The sequence below is a fragment of the Myzus persicae genome, unplaced genomic scaffold (assembly GCF_001856785.1).
Source record: "Myzus persicae strain clone G006 unplaced genomic scaffold, MPER_G0061.0, whole genome shotgun sequence".
NCBI lineage: Eukaryota > Metazoa > Arthropoda > Insecta > Hemiptera > Aphididae > Myzus > Myzus persicae.
In genome coordinates, this window is record NW_019104311.1 from 210,506 (window position 1) to 237,894 (window position 27,389).

Consider the following 27,389-nt stretch of genomic DNA (forward strand, 5'->3'; position numbering starts at 1 on the left):
TGCCATTCGGTAATCGGTCACACACGAACAAAACAAACAATAATTTAGATGCGTTTATCGCGGGTCGGCGTTGTATCGAAATCCTTTCGCGACCAGTTTTCAAACAATAAAGTCATACCTGTTACAATAATATTATACTACCATCTCACCTACTGCTCTCACTGCAGCGACGATCGATTGGCTCGCTTAATATAGGTAATGAATCGTAAAATCGCACAGCTCTGCGTATTATAATAATAACAATATAATGATATACATATATTATTACGTACGACGTTGTAATTGAGACGGTACACTCACACATTATATATATACACATACATATAATAGGTATATACACCGCCTATACCTATATAACACGGTATAGAATTATACGTCGGCGGCGGTCGGGCAGGCGCACACAATGGTTTTCGGAGATTTATCGTCCCAAAGACATCGAAATAATTTACGTGGAAACAAATAAATTACACGAGCGCGGATGGGACCCCCTCTGCCGCCGCCGCCCCCCATCCCTCCCCCAACGACGGTCCGACGGTTTGCCGGTCGGCGGCGGCTCGGGTTTGTCTTAATTTTCGGCTACACGCGGCGGCGAGTATCGCAGCGCTCTTCTGCTGCTCCTGCTGCTGCTGCTGCTGCTGCTGCTGCTGCTGCTGCTGCTGCTGCTGCACACGACCTTTACTACTACTATATACACTATAATACATACATTTCTTATATTATTATTATTATTATTATTATTATTATTTTACTTGGGACGAGACCGACCGGCATATGGCACACAGCACGCCCACGTTCCCCTATTTGTACGGATCGTATTAATAATAATATTATGTGCGAGATGTGTACCTACAGGTATATGATGACTACAATAATATAATGGCACTCGCTCTCTTCGTATGTTTTATTAATGTGCTTGTACGCGACGTTATATGCGCGAGCCGCGAACACCCGAAAAACAATACGTTTTCTCGACAGTTGTTCGATCGTATATACTCGTGTAATATATAGGCGCCCTGTATGCGAAACATCGTTGCGCGGTTTATAGGCGAAAACAATCAATCGCAAACCTGGTGTAGGTACCTATTCCTGCAGTTTATTATACGGTGAACGTTTTAATTAACGATCGTCAAAAATGGCCGCCCTCGACCACGCATCCCGAACATCCACAGTATGGTTGTAATAGGTACTTATAAATAATCCTTAGGATTTGGTGTGACTAGGAGGTGGGCCTCAATCACTAACGTGTTCGGACGTCGAGCATCGGCCTAGAATGCAGATGGGTGACTATCACCAGAATTTTTATAGAGACCGATCATCGTCTCCCCTATACTCGTGTTCCTCGACCAACCATAACCTCCCTACGAAACGCTAATGGCCATCATACTTGCCGATGCTTAAGATAAAAAATAAAAATTGGTGTGTGTTTTACCGATCTGCTGCCGAAACCAATAACGCAACAATAGTTCGTGATCGGTACAATTTCGAAATCCGGGCCGAGTGGACATTGGAAAAAATTGCACGTGTGACGCTCGCGCGTCCGAGAGATTGATCGCCGCTTGGGTGGTATATCATAACCATAGAATGTAATGGGACGTGAATAAATAACGACGTGCCAACATGAGAGTCGCCTCGGTCGAATGATAATGATAACCAGCGATCGCGAGCGCGTAACGCATACCCAAAGATGCAAAACTCTCTGCATATAGTTAGATGTAGCCCATAATATACAATATAATGTGTGACCGTGTACACGAAATACGCGCTTAAAATAAAAATAGTCTTACATGCCAAATAAAAATCATGTAGGTAGGTATCCGATATACCCGAAATGTCCCTTTGTCTACCGGTATTCTACTCCAAAAGTACTGAAGTCTGTTATTATACTTCTGCCTACTCCGTAGTTTCTGTACTGTGTGCTCCTAAGACCAGTAGGTATAGATCCGTAATACAATCGGACGTTTTATTCGTTCGAGTATAGGTTACCTATATTATATTGTATAGGTAGGATATACATTTTTCGAACGCCCACGCGACGCCGGTGACCGCGTGTGTATATAATAATATGTACTCGGGTACAAAGACGCGCGGGCTGTTTTGAGGCCATAAGTCATTTGCCGGCCGGTAATTTATAATATTATGAAAGTAGAAAACTGGTCTTGCGGTGACAAGACCTCCCGGTTTTCGCCATTCATTACGACCGTCTATTTATTATACTGCGTTTCCGACTTGCTGCAGCAGCAGAAGAAACTGCAGCGACGGATCGTGTGTGTGTGTGTGTGTGTGTGTGTGTGTGTGTGTGTGTGTGTGTGAGTATCTTCGAAATTGATTTAGTCCCGACCGGACAATAAGTCATCGAGACAATTTGTGACCGTCCGACATGCATATTATTATTATTATTATAATATAGGAATGATAATGATAATAATCGTGAAAAATTAATATTGAATATCGTAAACCTGCAGAGCGGTAGGTGCCTACGCGAACGATATTAATTTGCAGTATAATATTCAGAATAATGTGTTACGTATAATGTGTACGTAATATAATATAATATATATATATAGAAGAACGCACGGCTTTATGGAAAACGACGAACCGTAATTATATTTATATTATATTTTTTCTAACGCTCTCACAATATTATTATAATAATGTAACATAACGCGTACGCAGTGTCGGCCATAGACGTTTAATTAGGGGGTCGCCGGTGCAGCGTGTGTGATGTATATTACCCTGGCCGTGGTGCATCAGTGTGTCGGAATGCACACGATATTTTGCCGACCGACGACGATAGTTAATATAATATTACCTGGGCGATTGTCCAACACTATAGTATTATAACTACGCGTATGCGGACCGAAATCGCAGCGTAGCCCGAGAGTGAAAACGAAGCGTGTTAAAAATTCGTCTACGGAATCGTTTAGTTCGTGTATATTATTATTAAAACAGCGGAGGCACCTCATACGCCGTAGAGGTGTTTTCGGATTTTTATAATACGACGACGACGTGTGTGTACATAATATAGGCTTTTACCGCATTATAATTTCGTTGTAGGCCGTCTTCGCTTCGAAACGTATAATGTATAGGTATATGCTCTCCGCCCATACCGTGGAAAATTCAATATCATGCGTACTCACTGCGTTCACGGAAATGTATATAATGACCGTGTTTAAGGTATAACATAATATTATGTAATATTTTCGTGTGAAATTCAAAATCAATCACTGCGCATCGCAGGCTCGAATGGACGTATGCATATAGGTACCCGTTCTCCTCTACGGCACAATATCATTAAGGCCTGTCGGCGATTTCAGTTGAAGTTTTTCCGCTCCTGTGAGGCGCGTTCACTGCGATACACGTACTTTAATACGTAATAATATTGCATATTTTCGTCACTCGTCAGACTCTGTCATCGTCGTGTATACGGAGTGATGATGATAACATAATCCTAGTTCGTGCTGATTTCAGAGGGGGTTCATCGTCGAGACAGAGCTGATGTCATTCCGCACGCAGAAATGCGACCGTAAATTGAAATGCAGAGTAATCGTGTGGCGTCGGCGGTTCCGTTGACGCGAAACGCAATTCCGTTTTGAAATACTTCGTGGCAACCATATTATATTATTATTATTACTATTATTATTATTGTATCGTACATGCAGCCGCACGACACCGCATGTGCGCGCGCTTATAAATCGGGCGCATAACTGTCTCGGGTCCATCGAGTATGTACCGCTGCAATTTCGGGCGCGCGACACGTCGACGTTATATATTATTGTTGAATGTATACAGTGCGCGTAGTCTTGTGTGATATACCTACGTCGGCGGCGGCACAAGACGACGATATATCGCGCACACGGTCGCGCGCGCCGACCCCCGGCAGCAGAGACGCCTAATTTAAATTTACACCACCCGCTAGACGTCTGAAATGAAGTCATTTGAATAAAACCGTCGTCGCCGCCGCAGTGTGCGTAAATCTCCATACGTCGCCGCCAGCGGCCCGCTAGAGCGTTTTCACTCCCGTCTGACGTCTGTACGCGAAACGTACATTATAATGTATATATATATAATATGTGTCGCGTGTGAGTTTCGCGCTATTTATATTATATATAAAGCAATCGGAGTCGGAGTCGTCTTGGCATTAGGGGAGACGAGACTATATTTTACACGAACCGTTTAATATAATATATTATATACGATGTATGTATATTGTATAATGTACTCGGTTGGAAAAAGCGCCGAGGAAAAAAAACCAGCAGAAAGTGAAATAATGATAAACATATTATTGTACACGGTTTGCGATAAGTATATTAAACTCACCCCGAACATCATCCCTTCGCAGTCGCATGCGCCGGGTGCAGTGTTTTACGTCGTACCCTGTGCACGCATATTATGTATATGTACGTATATGTAGGTCCTATATATATATAGATGTACATAGCGATTCGTATAGGTTTCACGCCGTTATTGGTGCGGCCATCGCTTAGAATACCTATACCTGTATAGTATTATGCCTCCCCGTCATTTCGGTCCGTCTACACTTTTTTCGTTATAATTTATTACTTTACGTATCAACGAGTCACTATACATCTGCAGATGGACCGCAACTGCTGCAGCCATGAAACAACAAATTAATTTTTTTTTCTTTCATATCGCACCCATATACAATAATGATACAAATGATAAATAATATAATATATCGTAAACCGCAATACACGATAATGGTTTCTATCGCCTGTCGACGAAATCTTTTGGTGGAGAAACGCACAATATGTACTGATCATCACCGAAAACTTTTGGAACAGCTCATTCGGCGGTGCAGTGAGGGGGGGAGGGGGAGAAATACGACGAAAATATCGCGTGCGGCCGTGCGATTAACAGTTAGGAAAGACGTGTTGTGCGCATCGTGTATTATAGGTAGGTATGCTATGTAATAATATAATATACATATTATAATATGATGATGATAATCGACCGCCACCCCGTGAGTATGTCTGTGTAATAAAACTTGAGCTGCAGCGTAGGTACAATATAATAATTTACACCTGTATATTGCGCAATGTATAATATAGTAACACAATAGGCGCCCAGGAACTTATTATATCAAATACGATCACAGGATATACCTATTATATTTTATATCGTTGCGTCCTTCGCATACTATCACATCAGCCCCTGTACACTTGATGCAGCAACCGCGGTGTATGCATATACCTACTTACGTGAAATGAGATTTCACCACGTTTCTATATCAATTCAATGCCCGCAATCGCCGTTAGAACGTCACTTTATTGGGGTCGTTATTATTATTAACTATAATATGACGCTTGTTTTCGGTTACGCGGCTTACACACGCAAATATTAAAGTACAAACGATCGTCACAATAGAAAAATAAATGATTGTATACGTACGCATTTAGGCAGCCGCCTTCGATTTTTCCGAATTTTATTTTCAAGCTCTCCGTCGTTCCTTATTTCCCTCAATTTCTTTTTTATGTTTAATCAATTCTCGCCATGAACTCGTCACATCGTTCGAGGCAGTTTCGTACAAAGCGTGAAGTTTTCACTCACATAATTTAATGGGTATTACTGAAAGACTGCGTAACACACACACATTGGCTACCGCGGTATAATTCGACCATTCCGAGTAACACATACGACGTATTATAATATACCTACAATGATTAATGAATAAATTTATCACGTAAAATGTGTTTTAATTACCCCGCACGACCGATGGTTATCTGCCGCGACTGACGAAATGTCGTGCACTGCTCTGCAGGTGCACCCCATCTGCGCCACTGCTTACACAACCCTCCCAGAACCACTCGACCGCTCAAATTCCTATATATGTAACGAGTGGAGGTATATATTTATATACCTGTGTGTGTGTCGTGTGTGTGTGTGTGTGTGCCAGCGTAGTCCAATTATTATTAATATTATTATATGTATAAACCCCAAAACGATGACGTCGAGTGCGTGCGGTAGAGGTTCGACCGGCTACGTTGTCGTTTGCCCTCTCCCCCCTCCCCCGCAAACCATGGAGGGCGATGAACGGCAACAACGCAGCGGCGTCCGTCCCACATTATCCGATTGAAAAAAAAAATAATAATAAAAATTACTCGTAATGTTGCCATTCAACTGAATCTATAAGATTAAAATACACGCCGTGAATCATTTTCAGAGGGTGTAGACTGTAGAGGTTGTTCTTGAAAAAATTTTAAGTATACCATACAATATATTATACGGCAAAATGCCTGTATAATATTATATATATAGATGCATTTTTAAAAATAGTTTAATTTTATAAAATATTACATTATTATCGTGGATAGACATAATTTAGTCCGTCCACGCCTAAATCTACCTATTCGTGAAGAGATAGAACGATTGAATTAATTTTAATGGCCAGTAAACGAGGTGTAATTTTGTTTGTTTCTCGTCTCGGTTAAAATAAATCGTTATACGCGCACGTTTCGTTTTCGGTGATAAAATCGATTGCGTAACGTAAGCGAGGGAGTAGATACGTGGAAAGTATAAAATATATATATACACAATTACTTATTTTCGTATAGGTCATTTGTCCTTGTTTTTTTGTGCTGTACGTTTCCTATAATGATTCAAACGATTGTGGTTAAATATATTATAGGTACCCATTAATTGTCTACCGTTTCTATAAATTCTTGTAATATTTTCATTTCAATTGTTTTTGACCATTAAAGTACGTCCGTGGTTTGGAGTTTTTCATATACACTATGTCTGATACTGATGTTGCGTTAATGCCAATAATATGTTGTTTGGATAAGTACGTTACATTTTATTTTATGTTTATCGCATCGGACCATCGGTGAAGGTAAAACACTTTAATCCTCCCCCCATTCAAATATTCGTTTAATGCAGGGTTATTTGATTAAAACTATACTGCAATTAGACAAGTACTTGTGAATATTGTAGTTTATCTATGGGTCTAATGGTCTCCAAAATATTTTGTACACGTCGATGAACGAGATTTTTAAAACGTTACTCGAATGCCAGCTCGTGGACTATGGGATATAAGTGAAATTATACCTCTGTATAGTAATTTTGATACCGTCGCGGTCGTACGTCGAATGTTTATGTACCTAATAACATGTTTTATTTACACCAGCAACAATCGAACAATGGTTACAGCCCGCGGTACATGTTCTGTATACGCGATAATCGGGCGCGTGCACCGCTATGATATCATATAAATTATTTTATACCTAATATTTCGTTACGAGCAGAAAATAAAATAGAGTATTTATTTTCTATTATAAACTTCCGGGGCGGTTTACAGTTCTTTACGGTTTTAAATATTCTTCGATCACTCGAAAAAAAGCGGTATCTAACTTTTATATGACTCTTTAGAATAAACACGTCGGACGATTAGAATTTATCATTTAGTGAAAAAAATAAAAATCAGGAAAACAACGCTGGGGTATAGGTAGTTGGGACATCGCACTTGAACTAGAAAGACGATCGACGTTGCCGTTTCAACGGGTGCACATGTGCATCGGCGGCGGCAATATGGTGGAATACGATGGCCGCCGCTGCAGGCGTTTTGTATACATATATATATATACTCGCGGTTAACGCGTCGGTCACACAGTTGTACGCGAATCGGTAAAAAAGTCCATTGTAGATGATTCGAAGAGGGTTGACCTATTAAGATTTGCGTTCACAAAAAATACAAAAAATACACCGTTGTAGGTGTACAATATATTATAATATACGGAATGCGTATTTTATTATATACCATAAGTATATATAGTAGTGTCTCGTACCTTTTAATACGTCTTGGATAACCTAACCTCCTTGGTTATCTATACCTCCACTCGCGTAGCCATCAATTCAAACATCGATTGTATGTACTGCACCCGCGTAAATATAATGTGTAATCCTAACAGGAATTTCCTATATCGTATAAACAAGAGACCGTTGCACCGGAGGCTGCAGGTCGTCGCCGCCACAGCCGTGTGGACCGCCGGGCGTTCGCTTCTTCTCCGCGGTCGGCGGCACTCGTCACGTACCTCTCTGTATACTTTACACGATAAAATAATAATACCTAATAATAATAATAATAATAATAATATTACTAAAACAATGTATCTCGCGCAGACCGACTGTTGGTAGTAGGTATACGCAGTAGTACCTATTGGGTCAGGTAGGAGGTGCGCGGTGGGGTCACTCACTCTTACAATATAATATATTGCGCGCGCACATATTATAATACGCCGCAGAGTAATATATCATCGTAATTGGCATTTAAAACGAACAAATAATAATATCTACATCTATATAAGATATTAGGTATATTTTCTATGTGCATTATAACAATGTAAGCGCACACGTATATATATATATAATATTATTATAATAATATTATGTATATCATTTTATATACTGAGTGAGTACAACGTCCGTTTTTAACGATACATAACATTATAAATGCGTATTGCTTATATATATATATGATATACCTACGTCGGCTGCACGCGTGGGTGTGGCCTGAACGGCCGCGCCACCGGACCTAATTAATTTCAAATTTTTCCTTCCTCCCTCCCACCCTCCCCCTCGGAGGCCGTATACATTCTTTTCGGTTTCCCCGAGCGCGCTATATGATATATCGTATACCAAAGTATAATATATTATATATCGTTAAATTACATATATATTATATGCGTGTCTACGACGATATGCCGGCGATTGATTTATGTCCGGTCCGTACTCGTATACGCGAGGATTATATACATAAATATGTATAGGTATGTTGTTTCGTATGTACATATATGTATATATAGGTAGGTAAGCATCATACATATATTGTATATACGTATTTATAAGTCGGCGTTGACCCGGACCCGCCGCCGCGGACGACGAAGAGCGTCTGCCCACCCCTAAATCGTCCGGCGTTTTTTGTTCTATACGCGATGGAGGTACACCTCTGCAGCCGGACCAGCGGCATAATATATAGTCCTACGTATCTATTCCCCGTCCATTCCTCTATTTTTCGATTTTTTCCCAACACATCCCCCCCCTCTTTTTTACGTGTACCCATGTGACCATGTCTACATTAAAAACCGACTTTTCCGTTGCACATCGCACCCGCGAGGTCGCCCATTGTTGTGCTCGCGTAAAAACAATGTACCGCGTATACAATATATCCCCAGACGTGCAGCGGCTCGCTGCTTTTTCGGATATTATTCTCGTGCCAATTTTTACACCCACTGTCGAATTTTTTCCCTCCCCTTCGAGTTCGGCCGATACGTTATATATAAATAATAATACCATACACGTCCGTTGGACTCGGATATCGTTGCCAAAATATCGCGCACACACCGCCGTACAACATACATAATAATAATAATAATATTATTATATACCTATGTATAATAAAAGTAATGATAATATACATTTACGTGTGCGGTGTGCGTGCGAGCAAGTCGCTGCATTTTATCAGAAAGAAACGAAAGACGCATGGCCCAGTTTCACTTTTTAAATAAACACCGACGATAAGGATCAAAGAGAGTCGAACGAGCGTAGGTCTCGAGGTTGTCTGCTCGCGTTTTAAGTGTATATGCGGGAAGGGCTTACGGCACTGATCTGTGTGTAAAATATAATATTAATATAAATAATATTATACGTAATTATATTGTGTAAATAATAATAATAGCGATATCACATTATTATTATTTTATGTATTTGTTTTTATGCACAATAGTTGTCCGCGGACGAAGTACTCACTCGAAATGGATAGCCGAATAGATATATCGTACGTAATTCGATGGTCACGAAAATAATGTAAAAAAAAACGGTGCGTTAATTTTACGACTTTTATACTTGTAATAAGTACCGATTATGTATTTATTTTTATTACCGGTATATGCTTCACAATATAAACCGCGTTCTAGGCCTAAATCAAACGTGTTTTTAAAACTCTACATTCATGCGGTGTAAAAATCTGATCGAACAATAACGACCCAGTTATTTGTACATATATTATAAAATAACAATTTTGGTAATATATCTCTGGGCTCCGTAATGGGGTACGTTGTACCGTATCATTAAAACGCCGCGAGTCGTGCCCGTTGTTACTTAGCAACGTCGTTAAATTATCACGTTTTTTACGAATCTAATAATTTCCGTGGCAGTTTATTTTTTTCCTAGAATATTTGTCAAACGGGTTTTCTCTCGTCACTACAGCTCTGCTGTCGTCGTATAGAAGTATAATAATAATATGTACCTATTAATATTAATAATAATAATAATAATAAACGCACTATGAAAATCGTTTTTAGATTAGCCATGAAAAAAAAGCGTGGACGATAAAAATTAAATTATAAATTATAATAGAATAAATAAATATATTAAATTGTTTGTGTATACATACATACCGACGCCTGCGGCGGTCTTACATACACATCGGAGTCTAAATTTACGACTTACGTTTTGGCAAAGTTGTAAACGAAAACCGGCAAATCGAACTGGCCCCGCGTGCGTTCTGTTTGGGTCAATATTATGCAAAATCGCACTCGCAGCGGGGGTCCGTGTAATTCATCAGCCCGTAGGTTTTATTATTATTATTATTTTTTTTTTTCATTAAAAAAAAAATCCAACCGTATCGCGATGTACAAACATACACATCATGATAATGATATATAATATGCTATTCAACTATGTTATAGTATTTATGTACCGTCTGCCAGCTACCGGTAACCGCGTTTGTAAATATTTTTCCTGTACAATACCTACCTACCTACCACGTTTAATATAATATATTATACAATATAGGCACGCATGTACCAAAGTATTTCGAAGAGAAAATTATTTTCATATTAGGTGTAAAGTTTTAAAATGATTTATATAATTATGGCCTATATTTTGGTCGACGAGACTTCGCAGGTCGTAACATTTATACACACATAATCGTACACCTATATATTATACATATAAGTTACGCCCACGTCGACATACGATATAGCTGCAGCGTTCGGATGTAATTATACCGTCGAAAACACACGACGACGACGCGACTTGACACTTTCCATTCTCTGTGGCCGCGGCGAAGAGGAAGAGGCGAAACGTATATAAATAATAAAATTCCTATATTTGCGCGCGACAGTGGGCCGGACACGAAATTAGTAATTCAAATTTCTACCTTTATTAAAATATAACGAGCGACTGCGGTGCGGTGAATCGTAACTATATTATTATCACTGTATACCTACATTTAAACATAAAATAATAATTATTTACATAATATTATATATATGTATATATTATATATGATATACAAGTGGAGACGAGTCGCGCGGTAGTAACTTTGTTTTCAAAAACTTACCTATGCCTGCTCGATTGAATCCGAGAGTAGTTTTCGCACCGTTTTTTTTTTTATATCTGTTTCACACATATCGAGAAGTATTTTTCGACACGAATGCGTCCTCCACGTATGGCCTTCACGCACGGCGACCGCGTGTCTTCGTCGTCGTCATTGTCGTCGTAATAGTAATAATAATCATGATCATAATAATAATAATGGTTCGTCGGTTATCGTCGCCGCGTGTGCATAATACATGTTTACCGCGGGTAATTGTAATTCGAGGGCAATAAATTCCGGGCCGGGGCCACTAAATCAAAACGCTATGTATTCCGCCGTCTCTCGTTCACCTACACACGCACTGTGCACAGCACCGGCGTACACGGCTCGCACGAAAATCCCGTCTCCGTATTTATATTGTTATTATTATTATTATTATTATTGTAATATTAATGTTTATTTTTTAGTTTTTTTACGACGCATGTTGCTATTATTACAACTGTCGCCCGTACACATAATATCGCGTACGTATCGCGGTGACGGCGGAAATCCGTAAATCACGTAAAGATTTCATAATATATTACGCAGGTGCCTCCACCTGCTATATGTTATTAAACGCATATACATATGTGTTTTGAAATCTAACGATTTTGACGTCGTTCGGATATTATGTATCGTAACGATCGGATTGTAGAGGACGACTGACCAGACTAATCTGTCACTCAACCATCAAAATATGGACTACCGTGTTTGACAATGTCGTCTGCTAACGACTGTAACTTGATAATATATAATTATATGACGTCCGAGTACTTTGTCTTTACTTACCCCTTCGCCCTTCCACACTATTAGCCGCGCACCGACAATATCGCACCAAATATATTATATACACGCAGCCATAACCTACCCCCCACGACCGCGACTCTGTACACGACTATTTATACTTTATAGTCGTTACTACTATAAATATTAAACATACCATATATACCTATACGCTCTCCCGTGTCGAACTAATTAAGAGGGGCCCCGAAAGCGCGACCCGTGTTATGATTTACGCGCCAATTGTGCAGCGACAAAGTACACCGATCGAGGGGATGAGAGTAGAGGGGTGGGTTGAATATAATCCTCTTCCGCCCGACACGGCGCACTGGCACGCGAACCGCTTAACACTCGCGATTTTCCGATACTAATAGTAATATGTTATTTCATCGGCCCGCGATCGGCCCGAAATATCGACGGATAATTTGCGTGAAGGTATATTATGTATACACTTATACTCGTGTATAGGTTTATCGATATAATCACGTATATTTTACCGACGACCCACCCACGCTCACTGTCCGTTTCGTATATTTTAATATAAAATAGTAGTTGTACATCGCCGCAGGTTTATCCTCTCGGGTTATATATATATATATATGTCTATTGTCCGTGAATGATAATTCGCGAGTATTGTAATGTGGCTTTCGCACTTCAAAATTAAATTAAATTTTTCGTTTTTTCACCGATTTCCGTTTGCCAATCGACCGCGCGTGATCGGCATGTATTATAATGACTATCATAGGTATCGCAGAATATGGCACTAGTCGCATGTATAATAGCTGCGCATAGGTGACGAAAATTCGGTCGTGGACCACCGCACACACCTTCTCTTTTTTTCCCTCCCATTGTCGGTTATTGTTGTCATTGACATCGTCGCCGTGCTTCCCCTACACCCGCGACGACCAAACTTTGAACGAGCAAAATCCATTTTACACGCACACACGTCATGAGCGTAAGCGTGTCTCGTACATGTACCTATATACTATATTATGTATATGCAATATATACACACACACACACACACACACACACACACACACACACACACACACACATAGAATAATATATGTACACTACAAACATATACTTAAACAAGCGCCACCGCCAACAAACGCAGACACGGCAATAATTCACATTTATTAATCGAGGGCTCTTCAAACTATATTATACATATGCGAGTATACATAGGTTAGGTATATTATTAATAGGAGGTACGTATATTATACACAATATTTACAACTACGCAGGACGACTTTCCAAAACCACGACTAATTTTGTACGGCACTACATCATTATGTTACGCAATGCCGGTACATATATTATACAATATTATTAATTGTCCGCCTGATATAATATATTATTATAGTTGATATTATTATCGTATTGAGATGGCAGATATAAAGTGATATTATGTTAAAATGCTATAGTGACGATGTTAATAAAATTGTTGATAGTTATATTATAGGTGTTTAGTTGTGACAAAAACTTATCAGCTTCGGATCTATATTGATTTAAATTTTTTTCTGAACTGTCAAACGTTGTTAAAGGTACAAGCGGCTATACAATGCGAGCTATATAATGTAAACGGGCAATAATGTAGACATTCGTATAGTGCAAAATGCGCGGTTAGTGCGCCTTACAATCGAATGAAAACTCGCAATTTCGATCGTAAGGTTCGTTGTGATGGGTGCTTTTCGGTTTATTATATTATTATTACGGGACCCGGATTGTGCGAAGTAGCAATAATGTTAAGACGGGAAACGACCCGCACCGGGGACGAAGGTCGAGGGCGCCGGAGATGTGCTCCGTCCTATTACGTTTTCCTCTTCCCGTTTCTTTCTCCGCACAAAAAAAAAACTTTCAACCAACTCTTTTATTTAATACGATAATATGATATATTATATTATATACGTGCAGTGAACGGCATACTGGGTACCTCGTACGTACAAATATTACCGATGTAGACTGCAGATCGAGAACCTCGAATATTCACGCAGAATTTGATTTCGTGAAATTATTTACTGTGACGTATTATAACGTTGGGTAGGTAATGTTGTAAATTCGCTGGTCCGTTGATCTATCATATTGTTTGTGCCGCATAATATAATAATAATACAGTTGCGAAAGGCCGTTCGAATTTAATTAACGTCGTTGATAATATACGACTATGGCAATAACAATAATAATTATAATAAAGTGCCTTTTCATAAAATATAAATATTACCCACCTATTATAATATAATGTAATAATACAAGTACAAATAAAAAATGTACTCACCTATATAGGTACTTTTTATTTATGTTTCGTTTTTTCTCTCACATTATCATTTCAAACGCAGTGCGAAATAATTCTGAAATCGTTTCGAATAATTATTGTTATGCTTTTAATATTATATTATAAACGGTTTGTCGTGTAAAGCGAGGCGGTCATGATCGGCGCGAGCGTAAAAATTGGTGAAAAAAAAAGGTACAATAATGATACGGTTTACATGGGTAGTGTATAGTAGAATCCAAGTCGACTTCTTAGACGATAAAAACCAGTCGTTATTTCAATGTTTCGTACACGTCATATATGCATACACGGTGTGCACAAACGAATATTGGTGGACCGCGGGGCCGGTTATTATTTTAATGACGGAATTAATCGGATGATCGCCGCTCGGCAACATTGGAGACGGTGTGGGAGGGGGTTGAGGGTGGGGGGGAGACAGGTAGACCTCCGGGCAATACGCGTGCACGGGCTTGAGCCGAAATCATTGTTTGGACATACAACATTAATGTAACATATTTTGGGCTCTTATAGTTCTCCTCCTCTCGTGGTATGGTATGGCCCTCAAGTGGAGCCGCCCGAAAATCTTCGGCGATCGCACGTAATATGATATTATACCACTAATAAGACTCAGTAATGGGTCGTCAGTGACGAGGAGAACAGAAAATTCTCGTAAAAAAATGATGAACGGCGTCCGGCGTCGGTGGTTTTTTTATTTTCGGTGGTATACTGGTATACTGGTAGAACTTGTAGTACTCTGCAGTGATCGTCAAACGCGGCTCGCCGGGCGAAAGAAAATCACGAGTGCCGAGTGCACTTCTGGTGCCGCCATCTGGTGGACGACCGAGTCGTAACCGGAGAACTGGTAGGTGCAGATGGCGCACCAACCGCGCAGTCGGTCCAGCGTGCGCGGGTGTGGAGGGGACGAATGAATGCGGAAAACGGAACGACCGATAACGTCGAGAGTTGTCGTTTTATTTTATTTTTATTTTTATTATCATTATTATTTTTCCCGTCCGATCGTTTCCCGTGTACAACGACCGACAACGGGAAAACACGCAACTCGTTTTCGTCGTCATCGTCGTCAAGAGGTTCTTTTTTTTAGTATTACAATTTATTTATTTATTTGTTTTCGTTTGTATTCGTCCTCGGTCGGAAGTAAGTAATAAAACACAATATATTGTGTCGCGTACACCACCGCCGCCCAGACCGGTCTAATGTTATCATTATTGTCATCGTTATGTTATTATCATCGTCGTTGTTACTATATTGTTATTATTATCATCGTGATATTTTCACGACCTCGACGACGGCGCGTTATATAGGCAATTGTATGGACACGTCGCTGTGCAGTCGGACTAGGTAGCACGTCAAAGGTCGGCCGTTTACGATTCGTATGAGCTTTTTCTTTCCATCAATTTCGTAACGACAGTGTTTTTCCTTCGTGTCAGAATCGTTTGAATTGGTCGAAACTGCTAGGCGGCGTAATCTATAATAATATTATTACATACTGCATTTGGACGGTCGACCAACGGAGTGCTCCCACTCCAAAATTTGTCAATTATCAGACCGACGGTTTTTAACTTAACGAGTTTATGCTATGATTACATTACTAGAAGTTTATCCTAACCTGACTTTTAGCTCACTAGATTTTGAAGCTCGCAGATGCAATGCATAGTAATATATATGCCTAATATTATGTTATAACAATTATTGCCGTGTACCTGCACTCTGCAGCTCCTCCGAAAATCGAAAATCCCAAGCCACGCGATACCCAGACGCCCGTGTATGAGGTAACCTGACGGAATCCGGAAAACCGGTTAAAAAATTTAATATTTAGACCAGCGAATGGCTTTCCAATTATATAGTATTATTATTATAAGGTAGGTAGTTACATTTGCAGCAACGCTGGTCGTCGGCAACCAGTCGAAAGGAACCATTGTTTAACCTGTTTTGTCGATGATTACAAGCGTATTGAAAAATGCACTGGCCGTTTATTGTTTCTTATTGGTAACACGTGGCCGACGGAGCAAAACTAGTTTTTTTATTTATTTAATTTTTATTCTTATTCGGTCTTACCGTATATATTATATATATAGGTGGTGTATAGATAAAGCGAATCTCGAAACACGTGTCTCCGGCCTCCACGTATATGTAACAACTGAATTAGGTACTCTGTTAAAATATACTGCAGCGTGCGACATCGCTGTGATACAATTGTGCGGGAAAATGGACTTTAAAAATATTCATTACCATATTACCAGCATGATGTTATATAGATATACCGCTATCATGCCGTTTTGAAATGGACTGAGTCCAGCACAGTTATTGATAAACATCCACCGGTAGCAGAAATCTGTATAAAAATAATTTTCAAAGTTAATCGTTTTCAATATTCAGTCATTGACACTCGAATAGCACCCATTTAGCATACATGTATAATTCATGTTTAATATTAATTATCGTTGCCACAGCAATTCAGTACAGGTCCAAATAAGACGCGTAAGACGGTGCTCAGTGTTTATCATCATTATCACCAATTTTCGTATACCTATTATATTAACATATATTGTGAACGTATATATTATATTTATATTCGGTTAGGAACTATATAATATGGGTAGGCGGAGTAGTTGGCTGTTATGGGGTATTAAGAGGAATATGAAAAAAAAACTCAAAACATTAATCCCGTAAATCTGGCCTGGTAATGTGTGTGCTCGCGACCACAGAGTGTTTACTTTGTAGTATACCTATCTTGGAGGAAGGGGTGGGAGGGAAAGGGTATACCTGTAAATGGCCGTAATATATATTCGTGTACATATAATATTATTATAGGTAGGTAGTTTCTATTCACACATACACACACGGGAAAAGTGCTATACTGACTGCGGGGTGGAGGCATACACGCGTCATATTATGTAACATTTATTATATATATATAGGTACCAATGTGTAGTAGTTAATTGCATTTTTATTATTCATTATTACGTCGTGCGGCTGGTCGTAAACCATTCGCACGGCCGTTATTGTCGTCGAATATATAATATATTTAATCTCTTTTTAATAATCGCCCGTTGATATCGCACAGCGTACACCTGTACATACCTATTACCGCGATGGTGGTGGTGTCGCTGGTACCCAACTATATACCATACAGACAGACGATTATTATTATTATTTTTTTTTTTAATGGTAGTAAACACATTTTACCGTGTGATACGCGGAGACACGCAATAAAACACGGTTTACCCATAGGACAACAATATATTATACACGCGTTATGACCCTGCGGTTTAAGACGGCACGGCGCGGTATATACCTATATACCTACACTGCTGCACGTGTATATACACGCGCGAGCGCGCACACACACACACACAATTATATCGCCTTTTAAATGAATAATATAAAAAAACAGTCGCGGGCGGCGGGCTCGTCTGGGCTGGTGTGAGCGGGGGGGGGGGGAGGATGCCATGACGATAAAGCCGGCCATAAATCAAAATGGCCTCGCCATCTGGCGGCACAACGCGGGTCCCCGGCTGCGCGCGGCTGCATATATTCCATCATGGCCGAACGGAGACCTTTTTTTTTTTATCCACGAAACAAAATAATATCGTCGTCGTCGTCAGCCGCATCATACTAACCGACCGCCGCCGTTTTTCTGCGATATCCGTGAAGGTGTTATTTGTGTTTATCGATATCATTCGTAGTTATAAATTATGATGTGCCATAGACACTAAACTCGTGGACATTAAAGTGTAGTTCACACCGTCCTCGACAGGTGGCGTTTCGCCAAGCACAGGGCACATGCGCAGTCCCGACGCGTCCATATAATTTCATATTGTATAGGCACTGTTGCTGTTGTGTATCATTAATTCTATCATATTAACACAATATATCCTGGAGTGTCAAGTCTATTGTTATAAGGCGTATGGTGTACACCGAGCGACGGTATAATATAATAATGATATTGAATAATACGCGTACATCATAGGGTACCGTTGGGCGTCTCTGTCGATTTCGGCAAACTCCATTTCCGTGCGAATATAGGAATATATTACATAGATATAGGAAGGTGTCTATCACATACTTCATACATCGTTTTTGTGTTGTATGTGAACGGAGAGAGAAAAACCACCGGCCAAGCGTCTGTGTCATATATGTATAAGTATATATACTATATTATAATATTATGAACTCACAATGTTAGACGAAATGTTTTGCATTATTATAATAATTTATACTGTACAATATACATACCTATAATACGCGCATATATGCGGACGAGGAAAATAAAAACAACTCTCGTATACCATGCGCAGTCGCAGTAGTATACCTGCTATACATCATTATTATACCAAGTGTGTATAGGTATACAGTTATTTCTGGAGTTGGAGGAGATGAAAAATAAAGACGTTCGTGCGAGTCGATACTATGTATAGGTACCTATATAAAAATGTAATGCTACGCTGCACTAGCCGCGCCGCGTTGTGTATAGGAAGGTATGGCATAAATCGGCGTGGTCGATGCATTTATTTTACATAATACTGCACTTGAAGGTGCCGGGGGGAGAAGGGTTGCACGCCTATTGTTGTGTGCGGGTGTAGTGCGCTCGTTTTCGAATGGGAAAGGGAAGTCTGTCGCGCATAACTCTGTCAACCACGCGCGTTCGATTCACGCGCCGACTATATATGTACATACGACTACACACAATAAACGGTGTAATTTAGGTAAGACAACAACAACAACAACATCAACAACAACAACAACAACAACAACAAAAATAACAATAATAATAAGAGGCAATATTATTGTGCGTGCCTTTGTATACGATTACATACGTACTACTTCTGATATGCTAAAATATTGTGTTATATATACCTATTTTACCTATGATATACTCTCATAATGTATGGGTACCCCTCGCCGAACCCGTCAATATTATTTTGATCGTCGTCCGTCGCGATCATTTCGTATCCCGTACCAAGTCGTTTTCAATTTAAATAAAAGTGGAACATTTTCCGAAAAGTTAACTTCACGCGTACTTATATAATATGATAATGATATATCGTCCTATTATCCACATCAAAATCAATATGGAAATTCGTTACGACAGTTAAGCTCGGCGTCTATCGATTTCGTTAAAGAAATTGAATAGATCTACGTACGTATAGTGTCTATATTATGTATAGATACCTAAATAAGTAAATATATATTCGAGTTTCGACGACAGATTTCGAGGGTTAGGTCACGACACCGACGGTGTAAAATGTATATACTATATAAACAGTATAAACTAAAATACTATCACACATTATAATATTATCTAATAACAGTGTACAATCGTGACGAGTTTGGAGTACATTGTGTATAATGACTGCAGTTTCGTCCGTATCCATTCATTATATTTTTGTAGTAGGCACTGTGGAGTGGTATATTATATTTTATTATCTACGGCGGGTGGCCGGTCGACCTCACTTGAGTGGAACACAAAAATCGTAGTTTTCGTCGTCCGCACGTTGAATACAAATAATGTACTAGGTACAATGTCATAAATGATAATAATATTATGTGTGAGAGTTGTTTATGTACAGCTGGAGGTGGACAAGAACGAAAAGTACAAAAACGTTTTCAATCGGTTATCCCGGAATGATTGTAGATGTACTGTTGCACGCGTTACACGACACATATTTCAAAATATTATAAAAACATAACGAAGGATTCCCAAAGTATGTGCTTATTATGTGTAGTATAAAAAAAAATCCATCGTGATTCCCCGCAGTAGGTAGATTATAATATACTAGTGTAATATTTATAACTGTTTACATCGACTTTTAAACGGCTATATAGTTCTTCAACGATTCGTCGAAATAAATAATAATTATATATGTAGCTGGTTGACCATACGCCCCAGCAGTGCGGGCACACGCATATTATAATACGTATATAATAACAATAATTACTGTCTTATAGGTATAGAATATAAAAGTTTATTCCATATAGTATGTGAACGTAAACAAGACGAAATAATAAAATCATTAAATCGTGAAATGCTTAAAAAATATATTTAGGTATACACTTAAGACAAGGCAACAATAATGATGACATTATATAGGTACAATCTCGGTTAAATATATAATTATACGCGTACATCGGCTCCGTGTAATATCACGGCGGACATCATAATAATATCGTCATTATATTATTATTATTTTTTGTTTAAGGTTTTTTTTTCTTTTTAATGTGCGTAAAAAACTAACGTGTATTTTTCGTCGGTCGAGTTATTAATATTCTTCTCGTTTTTCTCTCTCGGCATGGTGTGTTTTTCCACCGAGTATACCAGAACGTATAAATATATAGTAGTAATGTTCCGCGGCGGCGGAGGTATATAATATAGGTTTATATTTAATAATATTAATATGAATAAGCGCGCACACATTTTGTGAGAAAATGACGTGCTGGATCGCTGTATAATACAATATACTATACATGAGAGTTGTATCACTGCACGTGACGGTTTCGACGATTGCATCGTTTTTTAAAAGATATTTTGAGAAAAAAAAATAAATTCACATAATATTATTATATTATAAAAAAAAAACTATATTTACAAGCAAAACCGGCGCTGCACGCGACCATATGACTAAAAGCACATACAGGATGTAAAAAAAAAAATTAAATATACATAGGAAGCTGAGCTGCTTCTATAATATCAAATACATTTATATACTTACTAACATTTATAGTATGTACAATATGTACCTATATATAGTAACCGGTATTAATGCGCGTGCACACCGGATTTATGGGCCCGGAAGATTACAAATAACTGTCTTCCTGTCTCCCGTTCGCGTGGTCTGCGGGCCCGGTGCAACGCCGATGCAGCGACAGTGCACCGGGACCGTATTATAAATGTTTTACTGGTCCCCCGGCGCGGACGGCCCCGGGGTCCGTGCGCGCGTAAGCCGCTCCTGCGGGATCCCGAAATTGAGGAATTGACCAATTTGGATCGTAAATAACTGCTGCATTATTGGATCCGGCTGCCTGCACAGGTCCCTCGTCCTTCGTCCCCCCGCACGCGTATACATCGCCTGCTCCATCCATACATAGTGCCAGCGCTCGTCGCGCTCTCGATCTTACGTCCTTGCGCATCCTTCTCACGCGTGGTCCTGCGGTGGCGGCAAAGTCCTCCGGAATCCTAAATTATACACAACATCATATATAGTAATATAATAATATTATACGTGCTCGCATCACACACACACACACACACACACACACACATATATATGTACATTTTGTACATAGTTATTTGTATGTGTGCGTGTGCCTGTTTGTGTGTGTGTGTATATATATATGCGGAAAAGGGGAGAAACACCCCCTTTCAACCGGATCGTAAACCACGCACTTAACACGTATTCTGGATTAGACCGCGACGTGATATATATGTGTACGAGCTCCCACGCACGTTTAGGACCTATATATATATATCCTATTTTCGGGTCCGCTACATATCAACGAGCGAGCGTGGTCTTATATAATATTATATCCTACCGAAAAGTGATAGGTGGGCCGTATTTCGTGTTGTTTTAGTGTTTTTGAGAGAGAAAAAAACCCCCAAATGTATAAAAATTGTTAGCACGTTTCATATAAGTATATTATAAAAAATATAACATGTCTTGTAAGTACAGTAGTAGTAGGTACCTACGGTTAACAGAGCGCATAACCGAATATTATGTTTTCCGATTTTATTGAGTATAATAGGTAGTAACATATTATGAACTATATTATTATTATGTTTCCGTTGCAACGATAAATTGATTTATCCTACTAGTAGGCATACGTCAATAGATAGGCTGCAATCATTCCTACCGTTAATGCCACGAATACTTTTGAACCGGAGGGAAAACAGTTCTGCTTTCACTATATGCAAGCTTATACGAAATAAAGCTCCTTATTACACTATATTATATTGTGTTAACAGCTTTTTTACAATATGATTATTGATTATTATAACAAGATTTGTTTGTATTTTCTCGAAATTCCATTGTATAGATTATTTTTGTTTAATAATCATTATAATATGGTAATATCTCAGTATATTTAAATTTGAAACACATCTCCTTAATATATATTGGTATCCATACTTCTTAAGACGCAAATATAATATCTATCGTCTAAGACAGCAGTGTTTCCCAACCTACTGGTCGCGACTCCTAGGGTCGTAGACTCTTAGGAATTTACGTATATTACACTAACATTGCAATATATATCTACCCAGTACCCATATACGTATAAACAGGTATCAAAAATATGTAAAATAAAAAATAATATCAAACGTATATAGTTGTGCTTATCATACAAGAGTCGTAGTAGGTAGTGTATACAAGTGTTTTTAACGTTATAGCGATCCGTGTACTAATATTATAGGTACTTACAAGGAAAAAAAATAGGAATATTAATCAAATAAAATCGTTTCAACGGCTTTGCAAATTGTGTTACCGTTCGGGTGAGGCACATAATAATATCACAAACGAGGTTAGACATCGAGAATGTCATCGACTTTGAAACATACGCGTATAATGTATACATGCATAATACCATATTATAAAACGAATAATAAATAGGTATATTATAGTATGTGTTATGTTATATTATAGGAATAGGATAAAAAACGTGTACACGAATATATGTCTTCGCACGTGGGCACTGGCTACTTGGTATGGAACGTGGAGAATAATTTTACATTTATTAAAAATAAGAAAAAACGAACAAATTTTACCATTGAATTATGTCCTTTTCTCGTGCCCGTTCCCCACATCCACCTCCGGGCTTTCTATAATGCACACACGTTATAGGTACGACGATATCCGCGCTTATACCTCCTCGTCGTACATATTATAATGCGTATGTACGTAAAACATATAAATTTGGTCGCCTATACTGTTCACATATATATTATATCATATAAGTAAAGAGGATATATTATGTTTATATATTTTATGTATGTATGCATGTATGTATATACCTAATATATATATATGTGTGTGTGTATATGTAGTTATGTTAGAGTTGGTGTACTTGTGTGTTTCCACGGCAATACGTTATAATCGTTGTCACATCGGCCGTTGATTTATTACGTTTTATAGCCCGTGACATTTAATAAAAAAAATAAATAAAAAAAAAAAACGAAAATAAGTAAAAGAAACCTTGAGAGAGGGAAACTCGCACACGCACACACACACACACACACACGTACATACGCACGCACGCACACTAATATAATGTATATATATATACATATAAATATAATATACAAACCCGATCTCACTGGCTTATAACCCGCCCATCCCGCCTATACGAATTTCATTCCGAGTTCTCTCCGGCCGGCGCAGACATTAGTCTTTATTTTTATCGTGTATATACCATCTATGCGGCGGCGGCGACGGCAAACAGGCAACGTGTCGGAGTTGCCGGGTCTCCAAGGTTACATTGTAGATATTATTATACTCGCGCGAGTCTCTTACATATTATATGCACGTGTGTGCGTGTGTGTGCCAGTGTGTGCTAGTGTGCGCGTATCTGTGTATATACTGCCGTGTGTGTGTTTTTTCGAAAAATTACATTTTTCAACCACTTGAACGGTTTTTTAAGTGGCCGGCCGGCCGGCCGACCGATCCACGACCGACAATCGACCGCGCTCGATCGTCGTCTCACCCGTACCGACTCGTATCCACGAGCACTGTATATATATGTGCCTAAATATAATATACAATAATATTAGGTATATAATAAGCATGGCGCGCGTCGCACAGATGTACACTGTCTGCTTAGTGTCCGATCTCGAAAGCCTAAGGGAAAATCACGTCGTGTAGAGTGCAGTAATATACTCTGTATATCGTATACGATTATTATTATTTTTCGTACAAGTACGCGCGATACGATATGTCGAGTAGCCGCAGCGATGTCGCGAGAGAAGACGATGTACACACTGTGTACCAAACGGTATATAGGTATTACTCGACGACACATCGTCGTGGTCGACTATACTACCTCAAGGCGATAAGATAATAATTGTGTAAATCGAATGAGCTTTTTTTCTCAAAACTATAGATAGTAGTCCACTAACCTGCAGCAAAACAGTAAACCGTACCTATATATACCTATTAAGTCTGAATTTAATATATATATATGTATACGATCGGCTAGTAAAATAATGGCAGTTTAACAATTTTTCTAATACATTTTTTCAAACCAGTTTTCACGATTACACGCGTGTCCGAGATCTATGAGTTTCTCATTTTGGCAATTCGAGCGTGGGCACAGCTGCAGATAATGATATTCCACTTTATATCATCACTTCGATAATTTATAGTGGGTAGGTATATATTGGTAGCTACTAATATATTATTCAACATAGATACAATTCAGCCAATACTACAATACTATACACATAGGATAGGTATATATGCATAGATTTGCATAGATTTTAATTTCGCGTTTAATATAATTGAATACGTTAACTAGTTTTTTTACCTACGATTTACCTGGCACTATAAATCAATACTATACAATTATTATTCATGATGAATATTATAATGTTATTTCGTAAGACGAATGCGTTTTTTGGCTCGATCATAATATTTTTCAATTACATACGTTCGAGGCGGCGGCGTCGTTATTATAATCATAACGATCGTGAATAAATATCGTACACTGAACGAGTATTGTAATATTATGAATGTGTTGAAAACAAACTTAGCGTTTATCTTCGAGTCATTCGTGCGCGGACTGCAGTACAGATGAAAATCGGGTAGACCACCATCAAGGAAACACGAAAACTAAAACGTGTACTACATAATATTATCTACAAAATTATATACCTACCTACCCATTTGTATAGTACTCAACACGTACAGTCGTCGTACTATTATAATATTGTGCATCTAATAATATTCATTACACAATCGTTAACGATGTCAGTCAATCGCGCATGTTCTCGTCTTCTAACCACTCGCAAACTACAAAATATAATATTTTTAAATTGTTTTCATCGACAAACACACACACACACACACACTTGATAATAATATATATCATACATGGCTTGTTCGAAAGTCTATGTAGTCCGAGAGTGACCACTGACTCTAAATCACATTTAATTTCGATATCATAAATGTAATATAATTAGCATCATAACATAAATTATAACCTACAATGTGCCCCATCTTTTGACGCTAGCAATAAATAAAACGCTTATACGCATAGGTATTTCGATTATTTTTCGTTCTACACGATATTGGTTTTTAAACTGCGCGTTGACTGTCCGAGGACGTTTCGAACACGTATATTCCGATTGAATTTATTACACGTTTTAAATACCAATTAGTAACCGAATATAATAATACTAGGTGCCACGCATCCGCGGACCGTTTTAATTATTTTCTTTGTGCTACACAATGTCGAAAACACCACGAAGGCGATGTATTAATAGTCGCCCGCCGCCGTATACTTTCGACGCGTTGGTAGTGTGTATAGGAATCTAATGTATTACTCATATTATATCGGTTCTTTGAAAATGCACCTCTTATGTTACTTTTACGCGTATTATGTCCACCCGGGATTTGTTTGCCAGTGAGTTTGAGTCTTTTACCCAATACGTATTATAGGCAGGTACCTGTTGCAATTTGTCTAATTGTTTTACAATCTAATTTTTTATCGTTTTCTGTTGTTTTTTTTTTTTAAATACGGTGGCACACAATATTATCGTTTCATTAAAGGGCTCTCGTATCGCTTTGTCGTCCACAGCGTAGGTATACCTATATGGTTATATACCTATAACCCTACCTACCAACAACCTACATAATATTATAATATAGATTAACGAAAATTATGCGCATAAAACATTTGCATAATTTGACTATAAGTCAGACTGTTAATCACGTCATTATTGTTTGCCACGGCGCCGCTCGTACCTACGCTTGCGACAATCTTATACGCGTTTAATTGGAACAAGTGTAGGTACAACCACGGTATTGCACTCATATTCGTACTTGTGACAATATATAAATGCGATTTAATAATTATATGACCCGATCGGCCAACGTCCGTTTATATAAATAAAATATCCAAGTGAAAAGTCATTGAGAATTAACATAAGAAATTTGATTTTAATTTTTTTGGCGCGAGTCTCATTTTTTAAATGTGGATAACCCCAGACGACTCTGGGACGTGTTTTGACACGATATCGTGTGTACATGGTATAATAATTTTACGGGGCGGAAAATGGGGAGTAGTCGAGACAGATTTTATCTGCTGCGGGACTGTGAGCGTCGAAATTCCTACGTGATTAAGAACGAGGTGGCCTCTATTATATATATTATGTACTTTGTGTATAGATGATAACATATTATTAAAGTGTACGACTTTACGTGCGTCATATAATATTCTGCTGCAGTATTCGCACATATTGTATACGCGCGCATATTAGTGATGCTGCTGCAGTTGCCGGCGTTTTATTAAAAACAGTAACTCAACCGGACGACGACGAGGGGTCAGACGTATTATTATATATCGCGGGGACGTCGCGGGAATTTCGCATGTCGTAAATCCCGAAGCCCGATATGACTACTCGTATATTAGACGTAGGGTATGCGCCCCCCTCCCCCCTCCCCCCAACAGCTCTGGGCGCGAGATAAATACGAGTCTTATATTCTGGGAATTGCATAATAGTGTATAATACAGTATATATATATATATATATGTATTCAAAATGGGGGGGTGAGAGACCGACGTCTTCGAGGAGGCGGTCTATTAGCGAAATTAAACTCGGACCCGAATTTACGGGGGCTGCGAGGCGGCCGTTTTTGCGCCGCGGCTGTGGCTAAAGTCTCTCGTCGCACCGCACCCCCTCCCGGACACCGACGACCACCCTCCGACCGGGGGTGGACGCGTTATTGCCTC

General features: G+C 38.9%; 1 protein-coding gene and 1 long non-coding RNA gene across 6 annotated transcripts in view; one reads left to right on the forward strand and one right to left on the reverse strand.

The window, feature by feature from the left end:
• Positions 1 to 5,761, reverse strand: part of LOC111041081 — a 34,149-nt gene extending 28,388 nt beyond the window's left edge. Inside the window, exon 1 of the long non-coding RNA XR_002605275.1 lies at positions 5,410 to 5,761. This is a non-coding gene — a long non-coding RNA (uncharacterized LOC111041081). The remainder of the gene's footprint in view (positions 1 to 5,409) is intronic.
• Positions 1 to 27,389, forward strand: part of LOC111041080 (homeotic protein ultrabithorax-like) — a 173,895-nt gene that overhangs the window by 70,571 nt on the left and 75,935 nt on the right. The window lies entirely within an intron of this gene.